The 27,725-nt window shown below is 45.2% G+C and overlaps 1 protein-coding gene across 3 annotated transcripts in view; it reads right to left on the reverse strand.

The window, feature by feature from the left end:
* CUNH18orf25 (chromosome unknown C18orf25 homolog) overlaps positions 1-21,102 on the reverse strand; it is a 95,548-nt gene extending 74,446 nt beyond the window's left edge. For 2 of the 3 annotated variants that reach the window (XM_032245245.1, XM_032245241.1), the window contains exon 1: positions 20,381-20,680. The gene's annotated coding sequence lies outside the window, so the exon portion shown is untranslated. Of the gene's footprint in view, positions 1-20,380; positions 20,681-20,994 lie in introns of those variants that run through there. The other variant, XM_032245242.1, reaches the window with a different exon arrangement.
* Positions 21,103-27,725: the final 6,623 nt, after the last annotated feature.

Below are 27,725 nucleotides of genomic sequence, written 5' to 3' on the forward strand. Positions count from 1 at the left end.
AAAAAAAAAAAAAAAAATACAAAACATTAGCTGGGCATGGTGGCGCGTGCCTGTAGCCCCAGCTACTCAGGAGGCTGAGGCAGGAGAATTGCCTGAATCCAGGAGGCGGAGGTTGTGGTGAGCCGAGATCGTGCCATTTGCACTCCAGCCTGGGTAACAAGAGTGAAACTCCATCTCCAAAAAAAAAAATAAATAAATAATAATGAGCTGTTCAATAAATTGGTAAAGTCAAGAGAAAGGGTGCTTCTGTTATAATTTTGCTCTTTTAACATTATGATTTTCAGTCAAAACTGCTAAAAAGCATACTATCAAAAATTGGAAGCAACCAATATATCCTTCAGCAGATGAATGGATAAATTGTGGTCATCCAGACAATGGAATATTATTCATCCATAAAAGGAAATGAACTATCAGGCCACAAAAGAAACTTGAATATTTATTACAAAGTGAAAGAAGCCAATCTGAAAAAACAACATATTGTATCCTTCCAGTTGTATGACTTTCAGGAAAAGACAAAACTATAAAGACAATAGATTAATGGTTGTGAGAGACTAGGAGAAGGGAATAAGGAAGAGGCAGAGCACAGAGGATTTTCAGGCCAAACTACTCTGTATGACACTGTAATAGCAGATACATGTCATTACAAATTTGTCCACATCCCTACAATGTACAACACTAAGAGTGAACTCTAATATATAACTATGAACTTTGGGTGAGAAGGATGAGTTGAGTCAGTGTAGGTTCATCAACTGTAATAACTGTGCCACTATGGTAGGAGATATTTTACTGTATTAGGCATTTGTCCAAACCCACAAAACTATTATTTGGTTTTATTCAACATCTTTTTTTAAAAATTAAATAAATAATAAATAATAATGTATCAATATTGGCTTGTCAATTGTAACAAATATGCCAAACTAATGTAATATGTTAATAACAGGGCAAAATGGGTTGAGGGCCCTCTGTACTTTCTGCTAAACTTTTCTACAAAGCTAAAACTGATCTAAAAAATAAAGTCTATTAACTTTTTTTCTCAATACTAAGGAAATGAGTTAGTTGAGAGTTAGAGGGGCCAACTCTGCCCTCATGAGAGGAAAGCTTCGCTGAAAATAAAGCCTAAAAGCAGTATACAGAGCCAGCACACCAAGAGAGAAAAACAGTGCCAAGACAGCATCGAATGAGCCCTGGATCCAACTGGGCCAGAGACCAGTTGCACATTGGATTTATCACAGTTAAATGAATCTATTAAATCTCATTTTTGCTTTAAAAAATGCAGGTGATGCATACACACACGTTACAGCCATCTGCTGCAAAAACATGTTTCACAGGAGCTAGGGTCATAGCATACAGAAAAGCAGTACAGTTAATGCCTCTACATACAGACATGGACAAGGCAATATGGGAGCAATCTGTACTGCCTTGGCCTTTGCTTCTTAGCATTAAACCTATTCCCTCCATGCTGCACTTCAAGGGTGTCTCTGGGGCTGCTGGTAAATTTTAGGCACAGCATTATCTTACCATGAGTTAGATGAGACCTCAATGTTTTCAAAAAGTTTCAAGAAATATTTTTTTAAAAGACACAGGCAATTTCATTTCAAATACCCATCCAAAGAATGCTCTAGACACTAATGATTTTTTTTAAAAATGATGAACGTTTTATTGCATATTTGCAGGCTTTTTGAAAAGCTGTAATTATTATTATTTTTTTTTTTTTTCTGAGATGGAGTTTCACTCTTATTGCCCAGACTGGAGTGCAATGGCACGATCTCAGCTCACTGGGGTTCAAGCAATTCTCCTGCCTAAGTTTCCCCAGTAGCTGGGATTACAGGCATGTGCCACCACACCCAGCTAATTTTGTATTTTAAGTAGAGACGAGGGTTCTCCATGTTGGTCAGGCTGGTCTTAAACTCCTGACCTCAAGTGATCCACCTGCCTCAGCCTCCCAAAGTGCTGAGATTACAGGTGTGATCCACCACACCCGGCCTGAAAAGCTGTAATTTTAAAACATTACACAGGATAAATGGCCTTCCATGCTGACAACTATCTCTAAAACAATTCTATTTAGGTTTTCAGAACATTTTAATTACTTTCATTAATTATTGCTCATAGCTAACCTAAAATGTATAATCCTCATTTCTAAGAAAAGAAAATGTAGGTCAATGGACAAGATATATTTAGATAGATATATTTAGAACAGTTTCTGAATTTCCAACCTGCCTCTTACCATAAGACTAGATCGTGCTACACAAGTAGGCTTCTTAACCAAACATAAAAGTTCTGAATGTCTGTATCTTTACAAAAGATAAATTAGGTTATACACACCTAAAAGATAAGGTTTTCCTTTTTTTTCTTCTTTGAGACAGAGTCTCCACTGTCACCCAGGCTGGAGGGCAGTGACATGATCATCACTCACTGCAGCCTCAAACTCTTAGGCTCAGGTGATCCTCCCACCTTGGTGTCCCAAGTAGCTGGGACTATAGGCACACACCACAAAGCCCAGCAACATTTTTATAGAAACAGGGATTTCAGGCAGGGCGCAGTGGCTCACACCTGTAATCCCAGCACTTTGGGAGGCCAAGGTGGGCGGATCATGAGGTCAGGAGTTCAAGACCAGCCTGACCAACATGGTGAAACCCCGTCTCTATTAAAAATACAAAAATTATTGTGCAGGTAGGCCTGCATTTTTCTTAAAAAAAAAAAAAAAAAGAAAGAAAAAAAAATTAGCCAGGTTTGGCGGCGCACGCCTGTAATCCCAGCTACTTGGGAGGCTGAGGAAAGAGAATCGTTTGAACCCGTGAAGCAGAGGTTACGGTGAGCTGACATCGCGCCACTGCAATCTAGCCTGAGTGACAGAGCGAGATTCAGTCTCAAAAAAGAAAAAAAAAAAAAAAAGAAAGGAAAAATAGAAACAGGGATTTCGCTATGTTGCCCAGAGTGGTCTCAAACTTCTGGACTCAAGCAATCCACCCACCTTGGTATCACAAATTACTGGGATTACAGACATGAGCCACCACAACTGGCCAAAGATAAGGTTTTATCCAGGCACCATAGCATGTGCCTGCAGTATCAACTATTCAGGAGGCTAAGGCAGAGGATCACTTGAGCCCAAGATATTTAAGGCCAGTCTGGGTAACATAAGGAGACCCCATCTCTTTAAATAATTTTTTTTAAAAGATGTTTTACTACAGACTCCTTTAAAGTAAGTTTTCCTAATGTATTCGAAGGCTGTCATTCACAATTTGGTTGCCCGCAAATATGCAAGAATACAACTTTTGTGTAAATAAAAGCACATCTACATTTCACATTTAAGAAGGGAAACACTGGGTACAGTGGCTCACGCTTGTAATCCTAGCACTTTAGGAGGCTAAGGCGGGTGGATTGCCTGAGCTCAGGGGTTCGAGACCAGCCTGGGGAACACAGTGAAACCTCCGTCTCTACTAAAATACAAAAACTAGCCAGAGGTGGTGGCATGCACCTGTAATCCCAGCTACTAAGGAGGCTGAGATAGGAGAATCATTTGAACCCGGGAGGCAGAGGTTGCAGTGAGCCGAGATCACACCATTGCACTCCAGCCTGGGTGACACGGCAGAAAACTCCGTATAAAAAAAAAAAAAAAAAAAAAAAACAAACAAAAAAAAAAACGGGAAACAAGATGGCTCCTTGCCTTAACCTATAGTTTCCCTATAACACGTTTCCTCCCAGTTAGAATAAATGTTGATTTATTTTAAAGCCTAGATATATGTCATTCAAATCTCATTATCAGCATCATTTTCCCTCATTAGGCTCCAGATCCTTCAACATACCAAGATCTTTTCTGACTCAGGGTCTTGAACTCCTAGGCTCAAGTGATCCCCGTCTCAGCCTCCCAAAGTGCTGAGACTCCAGGCATGAGCCACTGTGCCCAGCCAACATTTTAATATATTATTATTTTTTTTTTGTATCTTGAGTGTAAATGATTGATTTTTTTTTCTTTTTTTTTTTTTTTTTCCTTTAAAGATGGGGTTTCACCATGATGGCCAGGCTGGTCTTGAACTCCTGACCTCAGGTGATCCACCCACCTTGGCCTCCCAAAGTGCTAGGATTACAGGCGTGAGCCACCGCGCCCGGCCGAACATTTTGATTTTTTTTAAAAGTTAGGTTGACATTTCAAAATCCTATATATCTATGTTAACAATTCCCTAAGCATTTAAATTTTTTGCCAGGCACAGTGGCTCACACCTATAATCCCCAGCACTCTGGGAGGTAGGAGGACTGCTTGAGCACTTGAGCTCAGGAGTTCGGGACCAGCCTAGGCAACATAGTGAGACCTCATCCCTACTAAAAATAAGAAAAATATGCTGGGTCATATGGCGCATGCCTATAGTCTCAGCTACTCAGAAGGCTGGGACAGGATCACCTGAGCCAGGGAGGTCGACGCTGCAGGGAGCCATGATTATGCCACTGCACCTAAGCCTAGGCAACAAAGTGAAATCTTGTCTGAAAAAAATATGCTTTTATTTTTAAAATATGATTTTAAAGGACAAACTCTGCACAGGTGGAAAGTTACTCTTTACCTCTGTTACCCTTACCTGACATTATCTGCAAAGACATCATTAACAATATGTGCCCTTCAAATAGGCATAATAATACTAGGCTTACAAATGAATTTTTTTTTTTTTTTGAGATGGAAGCTCGCTCTATCGCCCAAGCTGGAGTGCAGTGGCACAATCTCAGCTCACTGCAACCTCTGCCTCCCAGGTTCAAGCAATTCTCCTGCTTCACCCTCCCCAGTAGCTGAGACTATAGATGCGTGCCACCACATCCAGCTAATTTCTATATTATTAGTAGAGATGGGGTTTCACCATGTTGGACAGGCTGTTCTCAAACTCTTTACCTCATGGTCTGCCCTCCTCAACCTGCCGAAGTGCTGGGATTACAGGCATGAGCCACCATACCCGACACAAACTATTTTTTCAAACAAGCAGGCACATGAAATGTAATCAATATATTATATCCTTGCTTAGCTCTATAGCTTAATTAGTATAAACTACCAATCTTTCAATTACAAATATTAAGCCACTTAAGAAATTTAAATGATTACTGATTTGATAACTTTCCCTAAAAATAAAACATCCATTGTTTTATTTTATATAAATCACAAAACCACTATTCCTGTTATCTTCATTATGATATTTCAAGAAAAATATATAGTTTTCCATACTGTGCTTACTTAAAATTATGTCCAACACATGCCAAACAGTTAATCAATAAAAGGAGAACTATGCCATACAGGGAAGGAAGAGGAAGTTATTAAGCGAGGGAGTTACTTAGCAAGAGAGTTACAGTTTAGCCTCACAGCAGTCTAAACAACTTTTTAAAGTTATTTTTTAATAGGCTGAGCTTGAAAACCCAAAAACTGTTGGCTGGCTTACAGTTTAAATATTCAGCCATGTATGTTTATTACTGAATCTATGATTCAAAAATTATGTACTATCGTAGCACCAAAAATCAAGGAAACTGGACACTTCTTTTTTATTTTTTTTTTATTTTTAACATATATATATATTTTTTTTTATTAAGATGGGGTTTCACCATGATGGCCAGGCTGGTCTTGAACTCTTGACTCAGGTGATCCACCCACCTCAGCCTCCCAAAGTGCTGGGATTACAGGCGTGAGCCACCACACCCAGCCAAACTGGGCACCTCTTATAAGAATGAAACTTCAGGCCGGGTATGGTGGCTCACGCCTGTAATCCCAGCATTTTGGGAGGCTGAGGTGGGCGGATCACAAGACTAGCCTGGTCAATATGGTAAAACCTCTTCTCTACTAAAAACATAAAAATTAGCTGAGCATGGTGGCACGTGCCTGTAGTCCCAGCTACTCAGGAGGCTGAGGCAGGAGAATCACTTGAACCCAGGAGGCAGAGGTTGCGGTGAGCCAAGATCTTACCATTGCACTCCAGCCTGGGCAAAAAGAGAAAAACTCTGTCCCAAAAAAAAAAAAAAAAAAAAAAAAAGAATAGAACTTTAAATAAGCCAAAGTCAAGAGACCACCAACAAGAATATAGTTAACTCCAAAAAAAATAGAAATTTCTGCCTTTAAGACAGTTATCAGCCAGGCGAGGTGGCTCACTCATGTAATCCCAGCACTTTGGAAGGCTGAGGTAGGCAGATTGCCTGAGTTTGGGAGTTTGAGACCAGTCTAGCCAGCATGATAAAACCCCGTCTCTGCTAAAAATAAAAAAGTCAGCCAGGCGTGGTGGCAAGCACCTGTAACCCCAGCCACTCAGGAGGCGGAGGCAGGAGAATCCCTTGAAATCGGGAGGCAGCGGTTGCAGGGGGCCAAGATGGCACCATTGCACTCCAGCCCAGTGACAGAGTCTAGCTCTGTTTAAAAAAAAAGAAAAGACAAGACAGTTATCATATAAAAACATTATAGTTGGCATTTATTGCTTTTTTTTTTTTTTTTGAGACAAACTCTCCCTCTGTTGCCCAGGCTGAAGTGCCATGGCGCCATCTCGGCTCACCGCAACCTCCACCTCCCAGGTTGAAGCGATTCTCCTGCCTCAGCCTCCCAAGTAGCTGGGATTATAGGCGTCTGCCACACCCAGCTGATTTTTTGTATTTTTAGTAGAGATAGGGTTTATCCATGTTGGTCAGGCTGGTCTCAAACTCTTGACTTCAGGTGATCCTGAAGTTGTCATTAAAAAAAAAGTCCCATCATTTTTTTAATAGTAGTAGTAAATTGGCCAAGCATGGTGGTTCACGCCTGTAATACCAGCACTTTGGGAGGCCCAGGCAGGTGGATCACCTAAAGTCAGGAGTTCAAGACCAGCCTGACTAACATGGAGAAACCTCCTCTCTACTAAAAATACAAAATTAGCCAGGCGTGGCGGTGGGCACCTACAATCCCAGCTACTCGGGAGGCTGAGGCAGAAGAATCACTTGAAGCCGACAGGCAAAGGTTGGGGTGAGCCAAGATCATGCCACTGCATTCCAGCCTGGGAAACAAAAGCGAAACTCCATCTAAAAAAAAAAAAAAAAAAAAAAAAAACATAGTAGTAAGTTCTCCAATAGTTGGGAGCAAGGTTAAAAAAACAGAATTCACAACAATCAGCTGTGGGTCTTTAAAAACCACTCTCAGGCCAGCACGGTGGCTCACAACTATAATCCCAGCACTTTGGCAGGCTGAGGCGGGCGGATCACCTGAGGTCAGGAGTTCGAGACCAGCCTGACCAATATGAAGAAACCCCATCTGTACTAAAAATACAAAAATTAGCCCAGTGTGGTGGCACATGCCTGTAATCTCAGCTACTCAGGAGGCTGGGGCAGGAGAATTGCTCGCTTGAACCCGGGAGCCACACCCAGCCTTGCTCTGTTTTTTAAATAAAAACAAGAATTGACGATAGGGAATATGCAGACTTGAAACCAAGAGACAAATTGCAACGCACGAAGATAAAACTAGAATGAAGCAAGGCTTTCCAAAGGTATTGTATGCCTCTTCCTGCTGGGTTTAGCAACTGTCACAAAAAGACTTAAAACTTATTTCAGCCAGACAAGTTAGCCATCACAATAGAGTACTGTGACAATGGTGGAAGACAATCACAATACTAGTAATCATCCAGGAAAAAAAAAATTTTTTTTTTTTTTTGAGACAGAGTCTAGCTCTATCGCCCAGGCTAGAGTACAATGGCACAAATCTGGGCTCAATGCAACCTCCGTCTCCCAGGTTCGATTTTTCTGACTGTGACACACACGCATGCATGCACATGCATAAACACAGAGCAATATTAGAGGAAGTTTAAGCCCAAGAAATTAAGAGTTAATTTTATACATGAGGGAGGAGAATAAATAGCACATTGTGAGAAAGTCAACTGAAAAGAAACAAATTATATGTGTAAATGTTCTTACTTACTCCCCCAGCCCACTATATTGCAATCTCCAATGCAAACAGGGAAACAGGGATCGTGGTCAGTATCAGTTCACTCACAGCTCCTAACTCATAATGAATATCTAATAAATATTTGTTGAATTGATGAACTGAATCTTTTTAACGAAGACAACTAACGAAACCACTTGTTTGCTTAAAAGTAATATTAATTTGTATATGAAAATATATTTCATTACAGAGAATCAACATGAGTTCTCAGAGTAACTTCCCTTTCATCTTTCTATATAAAACCTAAGACAAAAACTGACTCAACTGCTAACAGCTTAGTAAAGCTGTTTCCTTACCTTTAAATACTGTATATAAAGTGATTGTGTATCTATACGTAAATATTCAAGAATCAGAGACTATGAAACTAAATTATCTTTAGCTACATAAACACAAAATGAGGTAGAAAAGTAGAATCTTACTAAAATTCAAATGAAGGCCCCTCCCCTCATACACTCAATTCTAGGAAGAGACTCCATTGCATTCATAATACTAATCTTCCTAAATTTTTTTTTTTTTGAAACAGGGTCTCACTTCCATCACGCAGGCTGGAGCATAGCGGCAGGATCACAGCTCACTGCAGCCTCAACTTCCTAGGCTCAGGTGATTCTCCCACCTCAGCCTTCCGAGTAGCTGGGACTACAAGCACACACCACCAAGCCCAGCAAATTGTTGTATCTTTAGAAGAGACAGACTCTCACCACGTTGCCTAGGCTGGTCTTGAACTCCTGTGTTTAAGCGATCTGTCTACCTTGGCCTCCCAAAGTGCTGAGATGACAAGTGTGAACCACAACACTTGGTGATAAATTTTGGTTTTGAGGCCGCGTGCGGTAGCCCACACCTGTCATCCCAGCACTTTGGGAGGCCAAGACAGGTGGATCACAAGGTCAGGAGTTGAGACCAGCCTGGCCAACATGGTGAAATCCCATCTCTATTAAAAATACAAAAATTGCTGGGTGTAGTGGCTCACACCTGTCATCCCAGCACTTTGGGAGGCCAAGAACTCCAGATCACAAGGTTAGGAGTTCCAGACCAGCCTGGCCAACATAGTGAAACCCCGTCTCTACTAAAAATACAAAAAATTAGCGAGACATGGTGGCAGGCACCTGTAATCCTAGCTAGTCAGGAGGCTGAGGCAAAACAATCACTTGAACCCAGGAGGCAGAGGTTGCAGCAAGCTGAGATCGCACCACTGTACACCAGCCTGGGTGATAGTGCAACACTCGTCTCAAAAATAAAAATAAAAAATAAAAATTAGCCAGGAGTGGTGGCACACCCACAATCCTAGCTACTCAGGAGGCTGAGACAGGAGAATTGCTTGAATCCAGGAGGCGGAGGTTGCAGCAAGCTGAGATCGCACCACTGTACACCAGCCTGGGTGATAGTGCAACACTCGCCTCAAAAATAAAAATAAAAAATAAAAATTAGCCAGGAGTGGTGGCACACCCACAATCCTAGCTACTCAGGAGGCTGAGGCAGAATTGCTTGAATCCAGGAGGCGGAGGTTGCAGTGAGCTGAGATCGCGCCACTGTACTCCAGTTTGGGCAACAGAGCGAGACTCAGGGAAAAAAAAAAAAGTTTGAAGAAGCTATAAACAAGTATAAAAGACTCAAACTGGGAATGATGAGAGGGTATGCCCCACTCAGAATGAGGAATTATGAGTAAATAACAAAACTGGGCAATGATCACCAACAGCTACTAACATCACAGAGAACCAAATGCGCAACTGCTGATGCAAGTACCATCTATAAAGTATTCCCCCATCCCCTGCAAAAGAAGAAGCAAGAGAGAGAAAATACATGATAGAAACGATCTGATCAAGATTCTAAATCTAAGACCAATTAACAACAAACCCAGGAGTCAGAGAAAAACGTTTACCACCACCACCACCACCACCACAAGAATCCACAGGAATGTAACTGCTAAATCCAGGCTGAGAAAAATTCTTTTGTAATAAATAATCTGCTAGGGAAAAGAAATGGAGGGGGAACCTACAGATTACAAAACAATTAAGAGACCTTATTTGACTCTTGACTTGACACATTCATGAGATAACAGAGAAATCTGAACACTATCATAAGATATTAAGGAATTATTACTTTTTTTTTTAAATGGGAGAAGGTTTTCAGTTTTCTTCAACAGTGAAGCTGACTGGGAAACTAGAGTGCTAAAAAGTTAGAGTACAGAAAGGGAACACTAACATTAATACAGCTGAATGGATCTGTCCATAATGTGCTGAATTTGGTCTCCCCTAAATTAAATATAAATTGTGAGACTGCAACCACCAGAGAGCAGCTTTGCTTGCTTGCCAGCCAACCTTTTCTCCACTGATATAAGCTCTATAAATAGGCCAAGAGTGATAATGGCTGCTCAAATCACTTCATATTGCAGATATTACCACTTCTGGCATGTACCTGGACCTGTACCAGGGCTGTGAATAAACTAGCATCAAGTAAGAAGCTTAGGAAGTTACCAAACGCAAAAAAAAAAAAAAAAAAGCACTGTGGCTAATCAGAGACTCTCTAAAGTATTCAAAAGCACTATCATTGTAAATCAAGACTCATTTAAAACAGGTTCTTTTACTTTTTTTTTACTTTTTTATTTTTAATAGAGACAGGGTCCCACCTGGTTGCCCCGGCTGGTCTAAAACTCCTGGGCTCAAGCTATCCTCCCACCTCTGCCTCCCAAAGTTCTAAGATTACAGGTGTGAGCTACCATGCCTGGCCCTAAAAAAGAGGTTCTAAATTTTCTCTCAGATTTCTACCCTGGTCATTTTCTATCTCCTTTAGAAGACAATTCACATAAAGATGGATCACCACATGCCAGGACCTGAGGTCCCCAAGATAAAAGCTGCCAAACTCCACTATACATACCCTCAGGGCTGGCTCACTGCAAAGTGCTTAGTTGATTTCAGCAGAAAAAAACAGTAAGAAACCCTTGATGATACACTGTTGATTTAAGAATAAGCTATGTTTCTATGCTAGGTTAAAACCAAGGCAGACAGGATACTGCTTAAAATTTTAGCCACATGAAATTTTTGTTAGGTGACAATCCTGTTTTCCTTAAGTTTTAGTCCACACCCAACTTCCCTAACCCCAACAATACTTTTCTCTAATTATAAGGCACCTAATAAAATGCAGACTCCAGACATCATCACAAAGGTCATTTTTTTAAACCAGTCAACTCAGTGAAAAAATAACTTCTCCTGGTCAGTTTGATCAGTATCTTGTTTCTCTAATGCTAACTTTGCTAAAGAAAACTTAATTTCAGCCAGGCACAGGGGCTCACATGTGTAATCCCAACGTTATGGGAGGCTGAGGTGGAAGGACCACTTGAGCCTAGGAGTTGGAGACCAGCCTAGGCAACATAGTGAGCCTCCATCTCAATAAAAAATAAATAAAAATAAACTTAATTTCTAGACTACCCAAGCACAATTCTAGCTTACATACATTGTTGGGAATTGCCGCTCTAAGTAAGTTTTAACAGATTTAATGTTGTTGCTCTTTGAACAACAATCAGAACTTACCAATATGTGGACTTGAATTACAAGCAGAGAAAAAATGTATTTTACAAATAAACTGGCATCAAAGAAAACAACTCTCCCCCAACCCCGCACCTGACAGAGTCTTGCTCTGTCATCCAGAGCTGAAGTGCAACGGTGCAATCTCGGCTCACTGCAACCTCTGCCTCCTGGGTTCAAGCAATTCTTCTGCCTCACCCTCCCAAGTAGCTGGAATTATAGGTATGTGTCACCACGCACAGCTAATTTTTCTATGTTTAGTAGAGAAAGGGTTTCACCATGTTGGCCAGGATGGTCTCAAACTCCTGACCTCAGGATCTGCCCTCCTGGGCCTCCGAAAGTCATGGGATTACAGACTTGAGCCACCTAGTCCAGCCCAAAAAAATGACATGTAAGTTTCCAGCCTTTTCAAGCTTAGGGATACTAAGAAAAATGCTATTTCCTAATATCTTATTTAAAATGAATTTATAAAGAAAAACCCTAGTTCCATACTTATTGCTCTGTTATATAGTACTTTTTTCCCTTACAATCTACTTTATCTTCTCCACATTTTGGAGCAGAAAGGAAACTTAGAAATCATCTGGTTCACTAGGTTGACTTCCTTGGTCAGAGACTGCTGCTTTTTCTTTTTTTTTTGAGAGGAAGTTTCACTCTTGTTGCCCAGGCTGGAGTGCAATGGCGTGATCTTGGCTCACTGCAACCTCCGCCTCCTGGGTTAAAGTGATTCTCCTACCTAAGCCTCCCGAGTAGGTGGGATTACAGGAATGCACCACCATGCTCAGCTAATTTTGTATTTTTAGTAGAGACAGGGTTTCTCCATGTTGGTCAGGCTGGTCTCCAACTCCCTACCTCAGGTGATCCATCCACCTTGGCCTCCCAAAGTGCTGGGATTACAGGCATGAGCCACTGCGCCTAGCTCAAGACTGCTTCTTTTATGTGCTCATTACCAACTGGCACATAAATGCTCAGTAAATGGGTTTTTTATTTAACCAGGTATAAATACCACATATGCATTAAGTCTCTGCTGACAGATTTCCACTTCAGATTGTCACTTAACTAGAACTCATTTAGGTAGGTTTTAAATTTATTTAAACTAAGTCAACTTAATAATTTAGGGATTTATACCATCTACCTATTAAGTACTGAAGTCTGATTAAAGAGGAATGAGGTCCCTTATTTTGAATAGACATGAAAGAAAACTTAAAACACTATAAATTAAAGCCACAAATCCTAACAACTAATCAAATCTCAGTTATACTGACTGCTTTAAAGTATTTTAAAAATCACATTTATTATTATCAGCTGCTACAATTATGTTCTGATAACTCTATATAACACACAGATGACAGAGTTTCCTCTCCTAGCAGTTCAGGAATATAGAAGAGAACTTTAAAGAGCAAGATACTTTTTAGTTTCACCCTTCTCCTTACTTTTACAAGGCCCTGTAGGCTGAATGTGAAAACTGACTGACTGAACATCAATCCCACTTCTGCTGAGAGAAGCTGCCCACACAGAAGCAAAAAACACTGCTTCTTTACTTTAAGCAGAATCATAAGAGTTCTGAAAGAGTAAGGAAAGGACATACAAGTAAAGATAAAGGCTAAAAGGATTTCGAAAAGTATCATGACAACAGTCAAATTCAAAACGAAGACTGGAATTTGACAACTAAAGAAAAATAACTATCAGGTTTATTTAATCTGATGACCAAGAAATCAAAATAAACCAAACCAAAATAAATAAAACCAACAAAATCTACATTCACTGGGCCAGGTGCAGTGGCTCACACCTGTAATCTCAGCACTTTGGGAGGCCAAGGCAGGCAGATCACTTGAGGTCAGAAGTTCAAAACTAGCCTGTCCAACATGGTGAAACCCCATCTCTACTAAAAATATAGAAAATTAGCTAGGTGTGGTGACAGGTGCCTGTAGTCCCAGCTACCAGGGACGCTGAGGCAGGAGAATCGCTTGAACTCAGAAGGCAGAGGTTTCGGTAAGCTGAGATGCTGCCACTGCACTCCAGCTTAGGTGACAGAGCGAGACTCCATCAAAAAAAAAAAAAAAAAAAAGGCCAGGCACAGTGGCTAACACCTGTTATCCCAGCACCCAGCACTCTGGGAGGCTGAGGCAGGCAGATCATAAGACTAGCCTGGCCAATGTGGTCAAACTCCCTCTCTACTAGAAATACAAAAATTAGCTGGGCGTGGTGGTGCACACCTGTAATCCCGGCTACTCAGGAGGCTGAGGCAGGAGAATTGCTTGAACCTGGGAGGCAGGCTTTGCAGTGAGCTGAGATCGTGCCACTGCACTCCAGCCTGGGCACCACTGCACTCCAGCCTGGGCAACAGAAAAAGACTCCATCTCAAAAAAAAAATGAATAAATTTATATTCACTCAACTTTAGGATAAAGAAAAATATTTTTGTTATTTTTTTGAGAAAGGGTCTCATGTAGTGGCATGATCACCACTCAGTGAAGCCTCAAACTCTTGGGCTTAAGTGCTCCTCCCGCCTCAGCTTCCTGAGTATCTGGGACTACAGGCACGTAATTTTTATTTTTCTGTAGAGACAGGGTTTCACCTTGTTGCCCAGGCTGGCCTCCTGGGCTCAAGCAATCCACCCACCTCAGCCTCCCATCCTGCTGTGATTACAGGCATGAGCCACCGTGCCCAGCCCCAGAAAAATCTTTAAAAAGGAATGTCAGCCAGGCACAGTGGCTAATGCCAGTAATCCCAGCACTTTGGGAGGCCGAGGTGGGCAGATCACCTGAGGTCAGGAGTTTGAGACCAGCCTGATCAACAAGGAGAAACCTCGTCTCTACTAAAAATACAAAAGTAGCTGGGTGTGGTGGCACATGCCTGTAATTCCAGCTACTCGGGAGGCTGAGGCAGGAGAATCACTTGATCCCAGGGGGCAGAGGATGTGATGAGCCGTAATCGTGCCACTGCACTCCAGCCTGGGCAACAAGAGCAGAACTCCGTCTCAAAAAAAAAAAAAAAAAAAAAGAATCTCCATCTCATTCTTCATACTTTGCCTGGAATTTTTTCCTCCTAAAAGAAGAAAATTCCCTGCAAGAAAATGCAGAAAAAAAAAAGAAGAAGAAAATTCCCAACCCATTAGCAGACTAAAAAGGTACCTTTGCAACTTGGCCTTATCTCCATCTGCCCTACCCATTCCTTCTGAAACCTCAAGGCGCTGGCCCCACTTAACCATTCAAGAGCACTGACACTCGGCGGGCGCGGTGGCTCACGCCTATAATCCCAGCACTTTGGGAGGCGAGGCGGGTGGATCACGAGGTCAAGAGATCGAGACCATCCTGGTCAACAAGGTGAAACCTCATCTCTACTAAAAAAAAATACAAAAATTAGCTGGGCATGATGGTGCGTGCCTGTAGTCCCAGCTACTCGGGAGGCTGAGGCAGGAGAATTGCTTGAACCCAGGAGGCAGAGGTTGCGGTGAGCCGAGATCGTGCCATTGCACTCCAGTCTGGGCAACAACAGCGAAACTCCATCTCAAAAAAAATAAAAATAAAAAATAAAGAGCACTGACACTCATGACTTTGGTTAGGCTGCCTTAGCCTGGCATGCTCACCTAGAAATCCAACTCAAACCTCAGGTTTAAATGCCTAAGCTCCTTAAGCACTAGGAGGCCTTGTTGGTCTTATTCACCACTGCATAAGAGCACTGCTGCAACTAGAGCACTGCCAGCACACAGTAAACAACAATCAACAAATTAGCGTTGTGACAATAAAGAGGCTTCACATAAATTATTATTATTGAGACAAGGTCTCACTCTGTACCCAGGCTGGAGTACAGTGGCCCAGTCACAGCTCACTGCAGCCTCAACGTCCTCCGTGATCCTTACACCTCAGCCCCCCAAGTAGCTGCTCTGGGGCGATCCTTCCATCTCAGCCCCACAAGTAGCTGGAACTACAGATGCACACCACCCAGCCCAGCTAAATTTTTTTATTTTTTACTTTTTGGAGAAATGGGCTCACAGCCAGGCACAGTGGCTCACCCCTATAATCCCAGTACTTTGGGAGGCCTAGGCAAGTGGGTCACCTGAGGTCAGGAGTTCGAGACCAATCTGGCCAACATGGTGAAACCCCATCTCTACTAAAAATACAAAAATTAGTCAAGCGTGGTGGCAGATGCTTTTAATCTTAGCTACTCGGGAGGCTGAAATGAGAGAATCACTTGAACCAATGAGGCAAAGGTTGCAGTGAGCCGAGATCTCACCACTGCACTCCAGCATGGACAACAGAGTAAGACTCCATCTCAGGCCGGGCGTGGTGGCTCACCCCTGTAATCCCAGCACTTTGGGAGGCCGAGGCGGGTGGATCACAGGAGGTCAGCAGTTCAAGACCAGCCTAGCCAACATGGTGAAACCCCATCTCTACAAAATACAAAAATTAGCCAGGCATAGTGGCGAGCACCTATAATCCCAGCTACTTGGGAGGCTGAGGCAGGAGAATTGCTTGAACCTGGAAGGTGGAGGTTGCAGTGAGCCGAGATTTCGCCATTTCACTCCAGCCTGGGCGATAAGATCGAGACTCCATCTCGGAAAAAAAGAAAAAAACAAGAAGTGGGCTCTCACTGTGTTGCCCAGGCTGGTCTCAAACTCCTGAGCTCAACTGATCCTCCTGTCTCAGCCTCCCGAAGTGCTGGGATTAGAGGTGTGAGCCACTGTGCCCAGCCCCTCACAAGTATTTTGTCCACTGTATTTTCTATCCTCCTACTCTATAGCTCTTCCCCCCTTTTATAGTCTCACAACTTTTTATTCAAATTATCATATGTATGTCATTTTGCCTACATTATTACAGTAACCCATGAAACTTTATTTGGTCCCAAACTCTTTCCTAAAATAATAGAAGATACTGAAATCAGTATTCCTTAAAGGAACACATTAAAAATACAACATTTAGGCCAGGTGCAATGGCTCACATCTGTATTGCTAACACTTTGGGAGGCCAAGCTGGAGGACTGCCTGAGCCCAAGAGTTCAAGACAAGTCTGGGCAACATACGGAGATGCCATCTCTACAAAAAAATTTAAAAATTAGCCAGGTGCTGTGGCTCATGCCTATAATCCCAGCACTTTGGAAGGCCAAGGTGGGCCAATCACCTGAGGTCAGGAGTTCCAGACCAGCCTGACCAACATGGAGAAACCCCATCTCTACTAAAAATACAAAATTAGCCAGGAATGGTGGCACACGCCTGTAATCCCAGCTACTCGGGAGGCTGAGGCAGAAGAATCGCTTGGACCTGGGAGGGGGAAGTTGCAGTGAGCCAAGATCGCACCATTGCACTCCATCCTGGGCAACAAGAGTGAAACTCTGTCTAAAAAAAAATGTTTTTTAATTAACTAGGTATAGCAGTGTGGTCCCAGCTACTTGGGAGGCTGAGGTGGGAGGACTGCTAGAGCTCTGACGCTTGAGGCTGCAGTGGGCTGATCACCACTGCACTCCAGCCTGGGTGACAGGGCAAGACTGTCTTAAAAAAAAAAAAAAAAAAAAAAAAAAAACAAAAAAATTTCCACAACATTTTTCATCTATTACAGGATTTCTGAAGTGCTTTCAATTCAGTAAATATGAATACATGTTATTTCCATATCCTCAGTTACATGCAGGAAAATGAAAAAGATCTAAGATGATTTGCCAAAGTAAGGTTTGGGTCTCTAGTATACATGAGTTCCAAATTTAAAAAAAAAAAAAAGGAGAAAAACCACCTGAATAAGTTTTTTCAGTAGACAAAAAAAAAAAAAAAAAGAAAAAAAGAAAAAATACTAAAATTGCCTATCTATCAAGTCTGTTCATCCACGTGTCAAAAAAAGCAGTAAGACTGGGAATCTCAACAAAACAACTTGTTGTATAATGAGTAACTACACAAGCTCACAAAATTTACTAGTCATACAATAAAAAGACTGAACATACCAAAGTCACTATTAATATTAGAAGCAAGAAACCTTTGAAGGACACACATTAGCCCTCAGTTCTAAAGGAAATTATTAAATTAGAACATAAAACTGAATATATCTTTATATTCATTTTGAATTACTCATGAAGACCATAAAACAAAGGGTATTATGACGGTTACTCTCACATAAATGCATGTTAAAGTAATATAAAGGGAATTAGTAACAACTACACTGTGAACTTCTAACAATAAGGAAAGTTTCCAGCTCCAATAGCCACTTCATCCCATTTTTCACAAAAAGGTGTCAGAAAAAAAATTTTTCCTATTAAGAAATCTGGGCTAGGCGCGGTGGCTCACGCCTATAATCCCAGCACTTTGGGAGGCCAAGGTGGGTGGATCACGAGGTCAAGAGATGGAGACCATCCTGGTCAACAAGGTGAAACCCCGTCTCTACTAAAAATACAAAAAATTAGCTGGGCATGGTGGCACGCGCCTGTAGTACCAGCTACTCGGGAGGCTGAGGCAGGAGAATTGCTTAAACCCAGGAGACGGAGGTCGTGGTGAGCCGAGATCGCACCATTGCACTCCAGCCTGGGTAACAAGAGCGAAACTCCATCTCAAAAAAACAAAAAAAAAGAAAGAAATCTGATTCAGGCAGGGCATAGTGGCTCGAGCCTGTAATCCCAGCACTTTGGGAGGCTGAGGCAGGTGGATCACCTGAGGTCAGGAGTTCAAAACCAGCCTGGCCAACATGGTGAAACCCCGTCTCTACTAAAAACACAACAATTAGCTGGGCCTCATGGCAAGTGCCTGTAGTCCCAGCTACTCGGGAGGCTGAGGCAGGAGAATCGCTTGAACCTAGCAGGCGGAGGCTGCAGTGAGCTTAGATCGCACCACTGCACTCCAGCCTGGGCGACAGAGTGAGACTCCATCTCAAAAAGAAATCTGACTCAGTTGATCCTTTAGATATAAACTACCTTGAAGTCTCTCCTTGTCTTTCAGACTGTATATACCTATTTTGAAGTTACATTTACCTTATGGATAAGGTGTGGTTTTAAGATTACAGTTATATTTAAAAGCACTCTAAAGGAACCTGGACCAGGCATGGTGGCTCACACCTATAATCCCAGCACTTTGGTAGGCCAAGGCAGGTGCATCACTTGAGGTCAGGGGTTCAAGACCAGCCTGGCCAACATGGGGAAACCCTGTCTCTACTAAAAATACAAAAATTAGCCAGGTGTGGTGGCAGGCCCCTATAATCCCAGCTACTGGGGAAGCTGAGGCAGGAGAATTGCTTGAACCCAGGAGGCTTAGGTTGCAGTGAGCTGAGAACACACCACTGCACTCCAGCCTGGGTGACAAAATGAGACACGAAATCAAAAAAAAAAAAAAAAAAAAAAAGAAAAAGAAAAAAAAACCTGATTTAGAAATGTGTAAGAAATATTTTTATTTCTCATTAAATGGAACTCAATACAATTTCACTAAGGTTCTTTAGAGCATACAGGTCATTGCAGTCAATTCCATCTTGAATTCCTGAATTCCAATTTAATTCATAATTTTATATTAACTGGGTACCTATAGTGCACAACGCACTCAACTAGACATTGCATTGAGCATATTACTTGGCCAAATGTTATACTTTGTACTTAAAAATGGTTAGTGAGCCGGGCACAGTGGCTCACGCCTGTAATTTCAGCGCTTTGGGAGGTCAAGTGCAGATCACGAGGTCAGGAATTCAAGACCAGCCTGGCCAACATGATGAAACTCATTTAAAAAAAAAAAAAAAAAAAAAAATTGGTTAGCTATGTGACTCCTCAGGACATCAGGTAGTAACTATCAATTGTGGGCCTCTAAAAATTCTTGTTAAACCAGAAGGCAATGCTCTGATTACTGGAGGAATCTAGATTGCCAGGATCAGCAAAACTACATTAGAAAGTTAATAGCTTCCATCCTTAAAATACCGCAAGAGAAGAAAAGGAGTGATTCAAACTGTTAGCATGTGCCCAATGATACTACACAATAACCTAAGCAAAATTGGCAGATATATTTGTAATTAAGAGGTCCAACCTTGGCGAAGTATTATCAGTGCGATTTTAATTCTACTGGGTAGGAGGATTCAGAAAGCAAAAGGTCAGGCAAAAAACGAAAAGCCCATCTAAGCAGAAACTGCTCAAGGATCTGGGAGGGCTCACACCAATGTTCTCTACTTCAACCTGTGAGCATCAAATTTGTGATGGGGGCTGGGTAGGGAGGGCGGGCAGACAATTTAAAAGTGAGAATGAATGGCGTGCGGGAAGGCGATATCTTTAACCTGGGGTTCGTCAGCGTACATCCTCATCTGTTTTGAAATAAAGTTGACAAACTCCCCAGAAGAGTTCAATTTTGGAGACTGACACATCTCTCGCACTGACGGGAGGCGTCTGCCGAACGAAGGCAGTGGAAGCGCAGAGAGGCAGGCGGCGCCAAGCCTAAGAAAGCCTTTTCTCCCTTCTCCAAGGCCACTGCGGCCGCGGCGCCAGAGCTCTCCCCTGCAGGGGCAGGTGTCAGCGCCAGACCCCCAGCTCGCGGAGCTGGCGGAGTTGCCGCCACTGCTTCTCCGGCGGGCCTGCGAGCCGCAAAGTTGCGTGAAGGCAACTCTAGGGCCGCAAAACCGCTTCCCCGCGGAGCCCGGGGACTGCGGCACCTCTAGCCAACCCTCAGCACCCCCGGAAAAGGACTCGCCTCGACCTGGCCCCCGAGTCTAGGGGCTTGGGGTGCCGGAGCCAACTCTGCCGGGCCGGGAGGACGCGAGGGTCACCAGCGGCGGACGAACAAGGAGGTCGGAACGATGCGATGCCCCAGCGTCAGCCGCCAAGGCAGGCTGCGAATTCCCGGCGCCAACGAGCCGGGGCCGCCAGGACCCCAGCGTCCGGACGCCGCAGAGCCCTCACCGCGGCCCGCACCCCTCCGAGTCGCCCGGACCACTCCCTTGGACGCAGCCCGGGCCCCGCAACTCGACCAGTAGCCAGGCCGCGGCCCTGCGCCCCTTCCCGCCTCACCTGCACTCCGCGGAGACTCCGTGCCTCCTCGCTTGCTCCGCGCGCCCCGTCGGGGCACGCACGACCCCCGGGTCGGGACTCTCCCCGCTGCAGTGACTGGGGACGCGACGGCCACCGCCGCCTTCTCCTCCTCGGAACAAGCGCCGGCGGCGAGCAGAAGGTGGCGGTCAGAGCCCCTGCTGGGACCAAAGCGAACCTCGCCGCCTCCGCAGCCTCTACCACCAAGTCCCTTCAGTCGTCCGCGCCGCCCCCAAGAAAATGTCACCAGAGGCTGTTCCGCTTGGCGCCTCACTTCCGCCCGGAAACACAGAGCCCGCGTCGGCCGGCTAGAGCGGCCGCAGCGCCGGGGACCTCTGGAGACTGGCGCCCGAGGCCCGGGAAAAGCCAGACAGCGCCATCTGGCGCGATGGAACCTGCGCTCCTCCCGCTGCAGAGCGCGGTGCGTGCAGGCGCCGGCTCCCCGGGCTTCTTTCCTGAGCTCCCTCCTTCTGTTGAGGCCGTCTCCTTCCAGAAATGTCTTTCCCAGGGAGTAGGAAAGCCAGTCTATGCAAGCCAAGGACAATGCCTTCGGCAAAGGACGGCGCTCCCTTTTCTGGGCGCTCCTCAGTACTCACCCCCTCCCGAAGCCCTTCCGAAAGCAGCTCGCGGTGTCCGAATCCTTGAGTCGCTTCAGCGGAGAGCCCGCGCCCTTCTCTCCCCGCTTCTTCGCGGATGCCGACAGCTGGGCTCGGCGAGACTGGCTGAGCTCTTCTCCGGCAGCGGCACCAACATCTGCTCAAGTTTCTGCCCGGGCACCTTGCAGGCTTTGCAGATCGACCGCCACCTGCTGGTGGGACGGGGCCCGCGGCAGAGACCCCGCTCCGCCCCGAATTCCGCCTCTGCAGTCGCCCTCCGATTTGCGGTCGTGTGGGCGGAAAGAGGTGGACCCGAACCTCGAGAAAGGGCAGGAGGGCGCAGGCCAACTGGCGGGTAGAGGGCTTCCCAAGGAGGAGCAGGAGATGCTGAGGACACAAATCACAACTCAAGATCTGGTCAAGGGCCCGTGCTTCCCCAAAGCAGTCCAGGATTTTGAGAAGAAAAAAAAAAAAAAAATAGAAAAAAATAAAGCCTTGAGGAGAAAAATGTAAACGAGCTTTACCTTTAAAGAGCTGTGCCGGAACCTCGGATGAGACCGGTCAAGAGGAGATTCTGAAAATCTCACGGCCAGGTGCGGTGGCTCACGCCTGTAAATTACGCCAGCGCTTTAGGAGGCCGAGGCGGGCGGATCATGAGGGTCAGCAGTTCGAGACCAGCCTGGCAAGCATGGTGAAACCCTGTCTCTACTAAAAATGCAAAAAAAATAGCGGGGCATGGTGACGCGCGCCTGTAATCCCAGCTACTCGGCAGGCTGAGGCAGGAGAATTGCTTGAACCCGGGAGGCAGAGGTTGCAGTCAAGATGGCGCCATTGCACTCCAGCCTGGGTGATGGGGAAAGACCATCTCAGAAAAAAAAAAGAAAAGAAAATCTCAGCCTGGGTCCACACTCCCCTTGACATCAGTCTCCCACTTCAGACCAGGCCCCTTAGTTCCTCTACTTCACTCATTTTTCTGACTGCCTACAGGAGAGCGAGTTTTCCATCCCTAATTAGACGAATAAATTAAGAAGATAATTTTATTGAATACCTATTACATGCCAGACACTGTGCTATGCACTTAAATTGGTTAATTCATTGGATCCTCATTACAACTCATAACAACCCTATGGGTTGGATGGCATTCCGAGCCCCAATTTGCAAAGGTGGAAACTGAGGCACAGAATGACCTGCCCAAGATGACACATCAGTAAGTGGCAGTGTTGGATTCCAACACAGACAGAGCTTTCTTTCTTAACCACACCCACCCACTGCCGCATTGAGAATCACTGAGAATGCAGTGTACGCTAGCTAAGTAGTTTATCTGTATATGTTATTTCACTTGTTCATTCATTTATTTACTTCCTGCTACCTGAGTCTTCAGGGGATTTGAGAGGTTGTGGGGTAGTGACCAGAGCCCAGCCTCTTTCAGGAAAAAATAAAAGAAAGAAAAGAGGCCGGGCGCGATGGCTCAAGCCTGTAATCCCAGCACTTTGGGAGGCCGAGGCGGGTGGATCACAAGGTCAAGAGATCGAGACCATCCTGGTCAACATGGTGAAACCCCGTCTCTACTAAAAATACAAAAAATCAGCTGGGCATGGTGGCCTGTGCCTGTAATCCCAGCGACTCAGGAGGCTGAGGCAGGAGAATTGCCTGAACCCAGGAGGCGGAGGTTGCGGTGAGCCGAGATGGCGCCATTGCACTCCAGCCTGGGTAACAAGAGCGAAACTCCGTCTCAAAAAAAAAAAGAAAAGAAAGAAAAATAACCACTAAGATCACAACTTTCAAGCTGGAAATCAGAGAGTGAATGTGGATTAATACATTCAGTTTTTAAAAGATTCCTTGACAGTCTAATCTAAGCAATGCTGCAGACCCTGACTATTGAGATACCATCTTGGGTCCTTCTCTTGTTTTGTTTTTTGTTTTGTTTTGTTTTGTTTTGAGACGGAGTTTCACTCTTGTTGCCCAGGCTGGATGGAGTGCAGTGGCGCGATCTCGGCTCACTACAACCTCTGCCTCCCAAGTTCAAGCGATTCTTCTGCCTCAGCCCCCCAAATAGCTGTGATTGCAGGCATGCATCACCACACCTGGCTAATTTTGTATTTTGGTAGAGACAAGCGTTTCTCCATATTGGTCAGGCTGGTCTTGAACTGCTGACCTCAGGTGATTCACCCTCCTCGGCCTCCCAAACTGCTGGGATTATAGGCATGAGCCACAGCACCCAGCCCTTCTCCTGTTTAATACCAATAAGTCAATTTCCTGCACTGAGTGGCCTTTGCATATTTTTGGAGGCTAGGGCGTTTGATATCCTAATTACTAACATTTTTATGACTACTGTATTTCCATTGTTAAATGGAACAGTTGCTTCTTCCTCTTCTTCTGTAGGAGCAGGAGCGATCCTACTTTTGCCTCAAAGTCTTCTGTGTATCCGATACTCAGCTCTACAAGCTCCTGAAATGCCATCTCCCTCATAAAACCAGCTCAGCCCAGACACAACCCCCGTCACCACTACCCTTACTGCCCCCTCCAACACAGCCTCCAGCTGTGGGTCGGGACTCCTCTGTTCATCCACATTCTCCTACAAACATGTCTGCCCTTGGCCTATCTGTAGGGTCACTACTAAATCATATTCATCATTCTGTCAACTTCTGTCATAGCCTTGGAGGCCAGAGCTAACCCTGTCAGCATCACTCTCCAGTATCATTTTTTGCACCTGATACACCACCTAGCCTGGGGCTACGCCTGCAGCAGGTACCTGCTAGCCTTGGCGGCCTGGACAGTAGCATCAGGATGTGGCTCCTCTGGCTTTGACTGTAATCTGATCTCTCCTGACTGAGCAGGTTACTTCTACCATTTACCCTGTAAAATGGACACTGTTGTGAGAACCACTCTACAGATGATGAAAGAAGGGAGAGACAAAGGGAGGGAGCCTTTGTCTCCTTCCTATAATCTCAGATTGCTAAGAACTGGGCAACCTAAGGCCAGGTGTGGTGGCTCACACCTGTAATCCTAGCATTCGGAGAGGCTGAAGCGGGCAGATCACCTGAGGTCAGGAGTTCCAGACTAGCCTGGCCAACGTGGTGAAACCCCATTTCTACTTAAAAAACAAACAAAAAAAAAAACAGCCGGGAGTGGTGAGTCAGAGTCTCGCTGAAATGCAGTGGCACAATCTCAGCTCACTGTAACCTCCACCTCCCGGGTTCAAGTGATTCTCCTGCCTCAGCCTCCCAAGTAGCTGGACTACAGGTTTGTGTTACCAAACCTGTCTCAGCACTTTGGGAGGCTGAGCTGGGCAGATCACGAGGTCAGGAGTTCGAGACCAGTCTGACCAACATGGTGAAACCCCATCTCTACTAAAAATACAAAAATCAGGCCGGGCGCGGTGGCTCACACCTGTAATCCCAGCACTTGGGAGGCCGAGGCGGGTGGATCACGAGGTCAAGAGATCGAGACCATCCTGGTCAAAATGGTGAAACCCCGTCTCTACTAAAAATAACTCAAAAAAAAAAAAAAAATCAGCCAGGCATGGTGGCAGGCGCCTGTAATCCCAGCTACTTGGAAGTCTGAGGCAGGAGAATCACTTGAACCCGGGAGGCAGAGGTTGCGGTTAGCAGAGATCTCGCCACTGCATTCCAGCCTGGGCGACAGAGCAAGACTCTGTCTCAAAAAAAAAAAAAAAAAAAAAATTAGCTGGGCTCAATAGCACGAACTTGTAGTCCAAGCTACTTGGGAGGCTGAGGCAGGAGAATCGCTTGAGCCTGGGAGGCAGAGGTTGCAGTGAGCTGAGATTGTGCCAATGTACTTCAGTGAGACTCTGACTCAAAAAAAAAAGAAGAGAATTGGGTAACCTGGCTTCCCACAATGTAACCACCCACCCTACCATAGCCAGCACACACTAGGATCACCCAGGACCTGCTAGAAGGCAGTGGCCTCTGGGGAAATGCTGACCTTCTACACTATGATAGCCACAGAACCTCAGACAAGTCACTGATTCCAGGATTAACATGATTTGCTCTGCCTCACAGTGTCATTCCACGGGATTAAATGGCCTCCTCCAATGCAAGGACATCCAGAAGCATAAGAACTCTGAGTAGTGGACGGTCAGACAGTTGTCAGGACCAGGGGCTCTGGAGTTTGACAGATCTGACATTGGACCGGGTTCTGCCTCTTTCTAGCAGAGTGACCCTCAGGCAGTTATGTAACCTCACTGAGCCCCATTGTCCTCACCTCTCAGACATGGATGACCCCCTAGTACTCCCTTGCAGGCTCTGGAGGGGTGAGGATAAAATGAGTTATGATTTCAGCTCTCAGCTCCATGCTTGGCTCAGACAGAACACTCTAGAACGAGGCTGTCACTCTGATGGCAGCCCTCCAGGCCAGCACCTTCTAGGCCACAGACTTTCAGTGGTCAAATACAGTGAAATTTCTATCTCAACAGACTCATTTTTCCAGAGCAGCAGGTTCACGTGGAACCAGAATGGAACAGTACAGAAGGATACCATGAAAGTGGAGCCAGGGGTGACTGGAAGGGGGGCCCCTTTCCCCCACAAACCTCCAGCTCCCCACCCTGGTTCTCTGGGCTGGCCAATTAAGACTCCTCTGTCTTAGGTAAAGTGCTCTGAAACCCAGCTCCAAGTCTCTCCTTCCAACTAGGTAATCCCCCTGAGACTTCATCTATTTAGAAAGTCTGTAGGTTCTGAAAAAGGGGGAAAAAAGTGACAATAAATGCAAAGGACAGTTTTCTGTTTTGTTTTGGACAAGGTCTCACTCTGTCTCCCAGGCTGGAGTGGAGTGGCACAGTCACAGCTCTGCAGCCTCAATTTCCTGCACTCAAGCAACCCTCTCACTTGACCCTTCCGAGTAACTGGGCCTACAAGCATGTGTCACTGTGCTCAGAGAATTTTTTTTTAATTTTTATAGAGATGGGGCCTCACAACGTTGTCCAGGCTGGTCTTGAACTCCTGGACTCAAGACATCTTCCTGCCTCGCCCTCCCAGTGTTGGGATTACAGGCATGAGTCACCATGCCTGGCCCAAAGGACAGTTTTTAAATTTAAAAAGTATGTACAAGCCTCTCATTTTAATTTTAGATGGAGTCTCACTCTGTTGCACAGGCTGGAGTGCAGTGGCATGATCCAGCTCACAGCAACCTCTGCTTCCCTGGTTCAAGTGATTCTCCTGCCTCAGCCTTCCGAGTAGCTGGGACTACAGGCATCCACCACCACGCCCAGATAATTTATTGTATTTTTAGTAAAGACGGGGTTTCACCGTGTTAGCCAGGATGGTCTCGATTTCCTGACCTCGTGATCTGCCTGCCTCGGCCTCCCAAAGTGCTGGGATTACAGGCGTGAGCCACCATGCCCCACCGACAAGCCTCTCATTTTTTAATGAAAGGAATTGCCTTGTATGACATGGTGCCTGGCCTTGGGGGACCTCCTGGGTGTGTCAGAGGCTCCTCTGACGCCCCGTCTAAACTAGCACCCGCACTCCCCATAACTGCACGCGTCTTCTTCTTAACACATGCCCTCATGTGTTCCTGCTGTGCACACTCTCTTTCGCATCCGTCAGACACACCAGAGGGAAGAGCGGCCGGGGTGGGGTCCTTACTGTCTGATCCTGCTCAGTGCCTCAGGCAGAGACCCCAGACACACTCAGTGCAAGTGTAGTGAATGGAGGAAGTAGACCTAAGATTCTGAAACCTACCAGGATGTCAAAACAAGGAAGTTGTGCCAGGTACCAAGTGGGTAAGAAGCCTGGAGGAGGGAGGTCCGCGGGCAGACAAGGCCGTAGGGAAATGCCTCAGGGAGGGCCTGGAACCTGCCTGCTGGTGATTAAAAAAGAGAAAGACTCTGTCGGGCGTGGTGGCTCATGCCTGTAATCCTAGCACTTTGGAAGGCCGAGGTGGGCAGATCATGAGGTCAGGAGATTGAGACCATCCTGGCTAACACAGTGAAACCTCGTCTCTATTAAAAATTTTAAAAAATTACCCAGGTGTGGTAGCGCGTGCCTATAGTCCCAGCTACTCAGGAGGCTGAGGCAGGAGAATCGCTTGAGCCCGGGAGGTAGAGGCTGCGGTGAACCGAGATCGTGCCACAGCACTCCAGCCTGGGTGACAAAGTGAGACTCCTTATCAAAAAAAAAAAAGGAGGAAAACTCAGTGCCTTGAGGGCAGAGCGCAGGTCACCCTCTTCACTGCCCCCTTGGTGTCCAGCATAGAGCCTGGCAGATAAGACAGCCAAAAAGAGTTTGTGTGATTGAAAGGACAAGTGTGCAGAGACGCTGACTTTGTGGGAGCAGTGGGTGTAAGGTAGAAAAGCCCCTGGGATATTTGGAGGACAACTACCCAAAGACCAGATGCCTGCGGCTGGGCAGCAGAGGAGTAAGGAGAGGAAAGGCTTCAAGGGAAGTTGCGGGACTGAATGCAAGTGTAAGAAGCCTGGGATTTATTTTTTTATTTTTATTTTTATTTTATTTTATTTTGAGACAGAGTTTCGCTTGGTCGCCTAGGCTAGAATAGTGCAGGGGCACCGATCTCAGATCCCTGCAACCTCCGCCTCCCGGGTTCAAGTGATTCTGCTCCCTTAAGCTTCCCAAGTAGCTGAGACTACAGGTGCTCACCACCACACCCAGCTAATTTTTGTATTTTTAGTAGAGACAGGTTTTCACCATGTTGGCCAGGCTAATCTTGAACTCCTGACTTCAAGCGATTGCCCTCCTCAGCCTCCCAAAGTGCTG

The sequence above is a fragment of the Sapajus apella genome, unplaced genomic scaffold (genome assembly GCF_009761245.1).
Source record: "Sapajus apella isolate SASKATOON/1434 unplaced genomic scaffold, GSC_monkey_1.0 scaffold57, whole genome shotgun sequence".
Lineage (NCBI taxonomy): Eukaryota > Metazoa > Chordata > Mammalia > Primates > Cebidae > Sapajus > Sapajus apella.